Consider the following 10,952-nt stretch of genomic DNA (forward strand, 5'->3'; position numbering starts at 1 on the left):
TCCTCTTGTCTGTCCCTCTTCTCCCTCCGTAGAGGGCCCTTTTGGGGGGGTTATTATTTCTAAACAGTGGACAGCTTCCACACTCTGAATAGTCAACATCCTACAGTTCAAATTCAGTGGCGAGGTATAGCGTTATCTCCGGAGCTTGTGCTGCTTATACAAATGATTCATCAAGGTGTTCAGTTTCTATTCCAGTTTTATTGTAGCCTAATGGACCGCATGTTCTGAACACGGTCAACAGATGCTTGTGATGTTTTTCTAAGCATATTTAGAGGCTCCTCCTCTTTTTCATGATGTGACAGTATCATCCCGTCCGCGAGCTCCTCACTCTAGCTCAATTCTGTCATCAGTAACCTGACGCACGGACCCTTTATCCCACTCACTGCATCTCCGACATTTCTCAGCTTAAAAAAAAAAACCTGCCGACGAGCTCTCTACTCTTTCATTTCTGTTTCTCTCGCGACACTTTTTTTAGACTACACTTGACTTTCGAGACTTTCAGCTAGTTTTTTTTTTTTAAATACAGATTTGGATCATGGCCTCTCCGGCTGCTCTCATGCCCTTGGTTCCTCTCGTCCAACCACCTCCGATACAGACTTCACCGGCGACAAACTCTCCGCCACCAGCAACCACGTCCTCATCCCCTTCACCGTCTATCGCGCCCACCGGACTGAACCCTTTCAGCGCGGACCTCTTACCAGTACCAGTCGGTAGCCCTGGTGCACCGGTCGACGTCCTGCCCTGTAAACCGGTGTATTCTACCCCGTCGCCGGTTGAGAACACTCCGCAAAACAACGAGGTTAAAATGGTCGAGGTCAGAGGCGCCAAGCTCGCCTCTTTCACGGTAAAAGACAACGAGCTAATCTGCCTCCCGCAGGCGTTCGACCTGTTTCTGAAACACTTGGTCGGCGGACTGCACACGGTCTATACCAAGCTGAAGCGGCTCCAGATCACACCGGTGGTCTGTAACGTGGAACAGGTCCGCATCCTCCGGGGCCTCGGAGCTATTCAACCGGGAGTGAACCGGTGTAAACTCATCTCCAGGAGAGACTTCGAGACGCTGTACAACGACTGTACTAACGCCAGGTGAGTTGGTTTCCATGGTGCCCTCATCTATCTCTGATGTCTTCATAAAGAGTTGAAGCGACCGAACAACGCAACATTGTTGAAATAACGGCACCTTTTCCAATCTTTTAAAAGTGTTTCAGTGGCTCAAACTGAGTCTCTGCAATTATGTGTAGGTGTGCGTAATGGGGGATTATGCGGCGCGCACACACACACTATCTCTCTCTCTCTCTCTCTCTTCCCCATCTCTTTGCATTTAACACTGTTAGTTACTCTGAGAAATTGATTCTTCACAGAAATTAATTAATTTTCATTTGGCCCAAAGCGGCCGTTTAAATCAGGGAGCTGCTGACTGGCGATGTTTCTCTCTCGTCGTTTTCTGCGTGTAGTATAACTGCCTTCTCGTATCAATCAGTTGTAGCCCCGAGGATGAGCTCATCACTGGAGACATACACTTTGAGATGTCTATTTCTCTATATTTATGATTTAATTATGTAAATAGGCTGGTCTCTGTAACTCTCTGTGTGACCTGCTGTTTGGCTCATTAGATGACAGAGTTAGCGTCTCAAACGGCACCCTATTTACAGGAAGAGATGAACAAGCACCCTATTTCTTATGTAGTGCACTACTTTTGACCAAAGCTCTGTGGGCCATCGTCGAAAGTAGTGCACTACATAGGGGACAGGGTGCCATTTGGGACAAACACTGAACACATTCTTGACCCAGGAAATTAAAAAGTTAATATCAGAAAGAGTGTGATTTATTTGATTATGCCTTAGTCAGTTGTTCAGTGCAATTTGAAAGTGAAAATGCTGTTGGGGAAAGAGTTGGTTTAGCCTCTGTCCTCTCCAGCTTTTTACAGGTTAAAGACTTATTTCTTTTTAAAAGACTACTTTTGACATTTATTCATTTACTCATATGAACCATCCAGTCTTACATGTCTTTGCCTGGGTTTGTTCTACAACAGCCTCTCCAGCAACTACGTGTGACTCACCAGTGACGCCACTCTGAGTCAAAGCCTTTAGTTTTGGCTTCACTCAGACCTCAGTCATAATCCACAGTTACACACCAATGAGAAGCGGTTGAGATCACAGGCGTTTATGTTCATGCCAGTAACTTAGAATAGTACTAGTTCCCCGACAGAGAACCTTTCTTTAACGAGGCAATCTGATCTTCTTGTCTCTCACACAAAGACACGGTTCCATTGAGTTACAACAAGCACATCATAATAAGTCCAGGGCAAATCCTGTTTCCCACTCATACAATGATATGTCTCCGTTTAAAGATAGTTTATCTTTGAGATATAGATGTTAGTTATTCATCTCTTCCTGTATGTGTGGATCTTGTTCATCTCTTCCTGTATGTATGGATCTTGTTCATCTCTTCCTGTATGTATGGATCTTGTTCATCTCTTCCTGTATGTGTGGATCTTGTTCATCTCTTCCTGTATGTATGGATCTTGTTCATCTCTTCCTGTATGTATGGATCTTGTTCATCTCTTCCTGTATGTATGGATCTTGTTCATCTCTTCCTGTATGTATGGATCTTGTTCATCTCTTCCTGTATGTATGGATCTTGTTCATCTCTTCCTGTATGTGTGGATCTTGTTCATCTCTTCCTGTATGTATGAATCTTGTTCATCTCTTTCTGTATGTATGGATCTTGTTCATCTCTTCCTGCATGTATGGATCTTGTTCATCTCTTCCTGTATGTGTGGATCTTGTTCATCTCTTCCTGTATGTGTGGATCTTGTTCATCTCTTCCTGTATGTATGGATCTTGTTCATCTCTTCCTGTATGTGTGGATCTTGTTCATCTCTTCCTGTATGTATGGATCTTGTTAATCTCTTCCTGTATGTATGGATCTTGTTCATTTCTTCCTGTATGTGTGGATCTTGTTCATTTCTTCCTGTATGTGTGGATCTTGTTCATCTCTTCCTGTATGTATGGATCTTGTTCATCTCTTCCTGTATGTATGGATCTTGTTCATCTCTTCCTGTATGTGTGGATCTTGTTCATCTCTTCCTGTATGTATGGATCTTGTTCATCTCTTCCTGTATGTGTGGATCTTGTTCATCTCTTCCTGTATGTATGGATCTTGTTAATCTCTTCCTGTATGTGTGGATCTTGTTCATCTCTTCCTGTATGTATGGATCTTGTTCATCTCTTCCTGTATGTATGGATCTTGTTCATCTCTTCCTGTATGTATGAATCTTGTTCATCTCTTCCTGTATGTGTGGATCTTGTTCATCTCTTCCTGTATGTGTGGATCTTGTTCATCTGTAGTGATAATAATAACCCACCCACCCACTGGCTCCATGTCATCTACAAGACCCTGCTAGGTAAAGTCCCCCCTTATCTCAGCTCGCTGGTCACCATAGCATCTCCCACCTGTAGCACACGCTCCAGCAGGTATATCTCTCTAGTCACCCCCAAAACCAATTCTTTCTTTGGCCGCCTCTCCTTCCAGTTCTCTGCTGCCAATGACTGGGACGAACTACAAAAATCTCTGAAACTGGAAACACTTATCTCCCTCACTAGCTTTAAGCACCAACTGTCAGAGCAGCTCACAGATTACTGCACCTGTACATAGCCCACCTATAATTTAGCCCAAACAACTACCTCTTTCCCTACTGTATTTAATTTATTTATTTATTTTGCTCCTTTGCACCCCATTATTTTTATTTCTACTTTGCACATTCTTCCATTGCAAAACTACCATTCCAGTGTTTTACTTGCTATATTGTATTTACTTTGCCACCATGGCCTTTTTGCCTTTACCTCCCTTCTCACCTCATTTGCTCACATTGTATATAGACTTGTTTCTACTGTATTATTGACTGTATGTTTGTTTTACTCCATGTGTAACTCTGTGTCGTTGTATGTGTCGAACTGCTTTGCTTTATCTTGGCCAGGTCGCAATTGTAAATGAGAACTTGTTCTCAACTAGCCTACCTGGTTAAATAAAGGTGTTCTCAACTAGCCTACCTGGTTAAATAAAGGTGTTCTCAACTAGCCTACCTGGTTAAATAAAGGTGTTCTCAACTAGCCTACCTGGTTAAATAAAGGTGTTCTCAACTAGCCTACCTGGTTAAATAAAGGTGCTCTCAACTAGCCTACCTGGTTAAATAAAGGTGAAATAAATAAATAAATAATCTAGAACAGATGTTACAGTTTAACCCTATAGTTTAACATCACTGTCAGGAGAGAGAATAGAGGGAGAGAGAGAATAGAGGGGGAGAGAATAGAGGGAGAGAGAGAATAGAGGGAGAGAGAGAGAATAGAGGGAGAAGAAGAATAGAGGGAGAAGAAGAATAGAGGGAGAGAGAGAATAGAGGGAGAGAGAATAGAGGGAGAGAGAATAGAGGGAGAGAGAGAATAGAGGGAGAGCGAGAATAGAGGGAGAGAGAGAATAGAGGGAGAGAGAGAATAGAGGGAGAGAGAGAATAGAGGGAAAGAGAATAGAGGGAGAGAGATAATAGAGGGAAAGAGATAATAGAGGGAAAGAGAATAGAGGGAGAGAGATAATAGAGGGAGAGAGAGAGAGAATAGAGGGAGAGAGAGAATAGAGGGAAAGAGAATAGAGAGAGATAATAGAGGGAGAGAGAGAGAGAATAGAGGGAGAGAGATAATAAAGGGAGAGATAGAATAGAGGGAGAGAGAGAATAGAGGGAGACACACCTTTGACTCTGGTTCTTTTCATGTCTTTAGAGAGGGTCCTCTCATCTGACAGTGTGATTAAACTCTCCTGCACACACACACATACTCTCTCATGTCTGTGTTGTGAAGGGTAAGGACAGATCATATGTGCGTGTTAGGGCCAGTGATGATAGCCAGGGACATTATTACTGTGCTGCTAGAAAAAGCCATCTGCCATCTCTCAGGGGGTGTGGTCTCTCTGATCCTTAATACACAATAACAGCAGTGTAATGTGATATCTGTACTGCGTACACACACACACACACACACACACACACACACACACACACACACACACACACACACACACACACACACACACACACACACACACACACACACACACACACACACACACACACACACACACACACACACACACACACACACTGTCTTCATGTACTCTCCACTCTTGACCCCTGGAATGTCGGCGATGGAATGTGATCCGGTATCAGTTAAAAGGATTCCTGGGATCAAACAGGAGTCTGTGCCTCTCCCTATCCCAGCCTGGATTAAACACAAGACATGGGAACACAGGAGTGTGTGGAGGAGGGAGTGGGAGAAGGGGAGAGGGAGAAGGGGAGAGGGAGAGGGGGGGAGAGGGAGAGAGAGCGGGAGAGAGGGGGAGAGAGAGAGAGAAGGGGAGAGAGAGAGAGAGAGAAGGGGAGAGAGAGAGAGAGAAGGGGAGAGAGAGAGAGAGAGAGAGAGAGAGAGAGAGAGAGAGAGAGAGAGAAAGGGAAGGGGAGAGAGAGAGAGAGGGAAGAAGAGAGAGAGAGAGAGAGAGAGAGAGAGAGAGAGAGAGAGAGAGAGAGAGAAAAAGGGAAGGGGAGAGAGAGAGAGGGAAGAAGAGAGGGAGGGAGAGAGAGAGAGAGAGAGAGAAAGGGAGAGAGGGAGAGAAAGGGAAGAAGAGAGAGAGGGGGAAGAAGAGAGAGAGAGAGAAGAAGAGAGGGAGGGAGAGAGAGAGAGAAGAAGAGAGGGAGGGAGAGAGAGAGATAGAGAGGGAGAGAGAGAGAGAGAGAGAAGAAGAGATAGAGGGGAGGAGCAGTACTCCATCCTCACCTTGTCTTGTATTGTCATTACATCATTATTCAGGCAGGCTGCTCCATGTCTCTGCTGCCTGCACTGTCATTCATTACACGGCTTTGGCCCTCAGACAGACAGACATATCATCCACAGCTGGGAATACCGTGTGTGCGTGTGTGTGTGTGCATGTGTGTGTGTGTGTGTGTGCGTGTGTGCGTGTGTGAGAGAGAGGGATGTGGGGGATAAAATAGATATGACAAGAGATCAGCATCACATGGACTTTTCTTCTTTTTCCTAAAACACACTGCTACCCTCTCTGCTGGGGAGCCAGCCAGTCAGCCAGTCAGCCAGTCAGCCTGTCAGTCAGCCAGTCACCAAGTTAGCCAGTCGGCCAGTAAGTCAGCCAGTAAGTCAGCCAGTAAGCCAGTCACCCAGTTAGCCAGTCACCCAGTTAGCCAGTCAGCCAGTTAGCCAGTCACCCAGTCAGTCACCCAGTCAGCCTGTCAGTCAGCCAGTCACCCAGTTAGCCAGTCACCCAGTTAGCCAGTCAGTCAGTTAGCCAGTCACCCAGTTAGCCAGTCAGTCAGCCAGTCACCCAGTCAGCCAGTTAGCCAGTCACCCAGTTAGCCAGTTAGTCAGTCTGCCAGTCACCCAGTTAGCCAGTCAGTCACCCAGTCAGTCAGTCACCCAGTCAGTCAATCAGCCAGTCACCCAGTTAGCCAGTCACCCAGTCAGCCAGTCACCCAGTCAGCCAGTCACCCAGTCAGCCAGTCACCCAGTCAGCCAGTTAGCCAGTCAGTCAGCCAGTCACCCAGTCTGCCAGTTACCCAGTTAGCCAGTCACCCAGTTAGCCAGTCAGTCAGTCTGCCAGTCACCCAGTTAGCCAGTCAGTCACCCAGTCAGTCAGTCACCCAGTCAGCCAGTCACCCAGTCAGCCAGTCAGTCACCCAGTCAGCCAGTCACCCAGTTAGCCAGTCAGTCACCCAGTCAGCCAGTCACCCAGTCAGCTATCCCCACCCTCCCACCCAGTAGCTTTGTACTGTACAGTCAGGGTTACTTGACAGGATAGTTGTTCCAGTGTTTTGACTGCAACACGTCCCTGTCTTTCATGACCTGTTTTCAAAGTGAGACTGGATGGGCTGGTGGTTTCCAGGGAGGCTTGAGTGTGTTCCTGTGTGTCTGTGTGTGTGTGTCTGCTTTGTCTCTTCCACTAAGCTCCAGCTGCTGTGTCCTCCTGTTAGCGTTTCATGTTTCAGATTAACACACACTCATACCCACACACACACGTACACACACACACACGTACACACACACACACACACACATTTCTGCGTACAGTATTCCTCAGTATGTTTTTCTCAGCCGGTGGCCTCAATAAGATTGTGTATTAACCTGATTAGGTTGGTTCAGTGGAGTGGACCGAACAGTGGAGTGGACAGAACGGTGGAGTGGACAGAACAGTGGAGTGGACAGAATAGTGGAGTGGACAGAATAGTGGAGTGGACAGAACAGTGGAGTGGACAGAACAGTGGAGTGGACAGAACAGTGGAGTGGACAGAATAGTGGAGTGGACAGAATAGTGGAGTGGACAGAATAGTGGAGTGGACAGAATAGTGGAGTGGACAGAACAGTGGAGTGGACAGAACAGTGGAGTGGACAGAACAGTGGAGTGGACAGAATAGTGGAGTGGACAGAATAGTGGAGTGGACAGAACAGTGGAGTGGACAGAATAGTGTGTCTTTTAAATGCTGTAAATTAAGTCAATTGAGTCCTGTGAGAGAGAGAGAGTGTGTGTTTGTGAGAGGGGGGGGGGGCATGGTGTGTGACCTCTTGTCTCAGACTTTAATTAAAATCTCACCCAGACGTCCTCTTCCACGCCATGGCTCAGATTCCCACAGCTCTGTTCATACACACACACAGACACATATATACACACACACACACACACACACACACACACACACACACACACACACACACACACACACACACACACACACACACACACACACACACACACACACACACACACACACACACACACACACACACACACACACTCCCGGTGCATCCTGCAGCTCACCACATGTCCTTCCACCTTTCTCTCTCCTCTCTCTGCTTGATGACTTTTCCATGTAAGGCCTTTTCATTAATCCACCTCAGGGAACCTCAGCTCTCTGTCTCCACTTCACAGAGCACACAGACACACACACACACACACGCACACACACACACATATATACACACACACACACACACATATATACACACACACACACACACATATATATATATACACACACACACACACACACACACACACACACACACACACACACACACACACACACACACACACACACACACACACACAGAGCACATACACACACACACACAAACACAGAGCACACACACACATACACAGACAGTTACACACACACTAAGGCTGGCTAGGCCGTGTTACTGTAAAGTTATTTAGCGACTAGGGCTAGGCTGGCTAGGCCGTGTTACTGTAAAGTTATTTAGCGACTAGGGATAGGCTGGCTAGGCTGTGTTACTGTAAAGTTATTTAGCGACTAGGGCTAGGCTGGCTAGGCCGTGTTACTGTAAAGTTATTTAGCCACTAGGGCTAGGCTGTGTTACTGTAAAGTTATTTAGCCACTAGGGCTAGGCTGTGTTACTGTATAGTTATTTAGCGACTAGGGCTAGGCTGGCTAGGCCGGCTAGGCCGTGTTATTGTAAAGTTATTTAGCGACTAGGGATAGGCTGGCTAGGCTGTGTTACTGTAAAGTTATTTAGCGACTAGGGCTAGGCTGGCTAGGCCGTGTTACTGTAAAGTTATTTAGCGACTAGGGATAGGCTGGCTAGGCTGTGTTACTGTAAAGTTATTTAGCCACTAGGCTAGGCTGTGTTACTGTAAAGTTATTTAGCCACTAGGGCTAGGCTGTGTTACTGTAAAGTTATTTAGCGACTAGGGCTAGGCTGGCTAGGCCGGCTAGGCCGTGTTACTGTAAAGTTATTTAGCGACTAGGGCTATGCTGGCTAGGCCGTGTTACTGTAAAGTTATTTAGCGACTAGGGCTAGGCCGTGTTACTGTAAAGTTATTTAGCGACTAGGGCTAGGCTGTGTTACTGTAAAGTTATTTAGCGACTAGGGCTCTGCCATGTTACTGTAAAGTTATTTAGCGACTAGGGCTAGGCCGTGTTACTGTAAAGTTATTTAGCGACTAGGGCTAGGCTGGCTAGGCCAAGTTACTATAAAGTTATTTAGCAACTAGGGCTAGGCTGGCTAGGCCGTGTTACTGTAAAGTTATTTAGCGACTAGGGCTAGGCTGGCTAGGCCGTGTTACTGTAAAGGTATTTAGCGACTAGGGCTAGGCCGTGTTACTGTAAAGGTATTTAGCGACTATGGCTAGGCTGGCTAGGCCGTGTTACTGTAAAGTTATTTAGTGACTAGGGCTAGGCTGGCTAGGCTGTGTTACTGTAAAGTTATTGTTAAAGCCCTGGTTAAAAACCAACTGGAGGGGAACTGTTGCCCTGGTTAAAAGCCAACTGAAGGGGAACTGTTGGATACACACACACATGGATGATGATACACACACACACACACACACACACACACACACACACACACACATTCCCGCAGACTGATCAGTTAGTGTGTAAATAAACAGTATGTTGTGAAGGAAAGCCAAGAGGAACTGAACTGACATTAAACAACCACTTTTATCTCTGTTTTGTCCCTGTGTACCTTCTGTTTTTCTGTAACGGTGTGTGTGTGTGTGTGTACCTCGGCACTGCTTTCCATCAGTAAGGCAGAACTCCTGCAGGTTTTAGGAAACACTAATTAATGAAGGAAGGGAAACGACTGGAAAGTTCCGGAGCTTTGTAGTTGGGCTGATCTCAGGGTGACTGCACCACACTTTAAAACAGGGGCCGAAAAGGACTCTGCATTCCAAATGGCACAGACCTGTGGGCCCTGGTCCAAGGTAGTGCACTATATAGGGAATAGGGTGCCTCTGTTTAAAAGTAGTGTGCTATATAGGGAATAGGCTGCCTCTGGTTAAGAGTAGTGCACTATATAGGGAATAGGGTGCCTCTGGTTAAGAATAGTGCACTATATAGGGAATAGGGTGCCTCTGGTTAAGAGTAGTGCACTATATAGGGAATAGGCTGCCTCTGGTTAAGAGTAGTGCACTATATAGGGAATAGGGTGCCTTTGGTCAAAAGTAGTGCACTATATCGGGAATAGGGTGCCTTTGGTCAAAGTAGTGCACTATATAGGGAATAGGGTGCTTTTGGTCAAAAGTAGTGCACTATATAGGGAATAGGGTGCCTCTGGTTAAAAGTAGTGCACTATATAGGGAATAGGGTGCCTCTGGTCAAAAGTAGTGCACTATATAGGGAATAGGGTGCCTCTGGTTAAAAGTAGTGCACTATATAGGGAATAGGGTGCCTCTGGTTAAAAGCAGTGCACTATATAGGGAGTAGGTTCATGTTACAGACTCCATGTGGGCCCTGGTCCAAGGTAGTGCACTATATAGGGAAGTAGGTTCATGTTACAGACTCCATGTGGGCCCTGGTCCAAGGTAGTGCGCTGTATAGGGAGTAGGTTCATGTTACAGACTCCATGTGGGCCCTGGTCCAAGGTAGTGCACTATATAGGGAAGTAGGTTCATGTTACAGACTCCATGTGGGCCCTGGTCCAAGGTAGTGCACTAGATAGGGAGTAGGTTCATGTTACAGACTCCATGTGGGCCCTGGTCCAAGGTAGTGCACTATATAGGGAGTAGGTTCATGTTACAGACTCCATGTGGGCCCTGGTCCAAGGTAGTGCACTATATAGGGAGTAGGTTCATGTTACAGACTCCATGTGGGCCCTGGTCCAAAGTAGTGCACTATATAGGGAGTAGGTTCATGTTACAGACTCCATGTGGGCCCTGGTCCAAGGTAGTGCACTATATAGGGAGTAGGTTCATGTTACAGACTCCATGTGGGCCCTGGTCCAAGGTAGTGCACTATATAGGGAGTAGGTTAATTGTTACAGACTCCATGTGGGCCCTGGTCCAAGGTAGTGCACTATATAGGGAGTAGGTTCATGTTACAGACTCCATGTGGGCCCTGGTCCAAGGTAGTGCACTATATAGGGAGTAGGTTAATTGTTACA

The 10,952-nt window shown here is 46.3% G+C and overlaps 1 pseudogene; it reads left to right on the top strand.

The window, feature by feature from the left end:
- Window positions 1-345: 345 nt before the first annotated feature.
- Window positions 346-10,952, top strand: part of LOC116359785 (dachshund homolog 1-like) — an 83,091-nt pseudogene continuing 72,484 nt past the window's right edge.

The sequence above is a fragment of the Oncorhynchus kisutch genome, unplaced genomic scaffold (assembly GCF_002021735.2).
Source record: "Oncorhynchus kisutch isolate 150728-3 unplaced genomic scaffold, Okis_V2 Okis05a-Okis16b_hom, whole genome shotgun sequence".
In the NCBI taxonomy this organism is placed as follows: domain Eukaryota; kingdom Metazoa; phylum Chordata; class Actinopteri; order Salmoniformes; family Salmonidae; genus Oncorhynchus; species Oncorhynchus kisutch.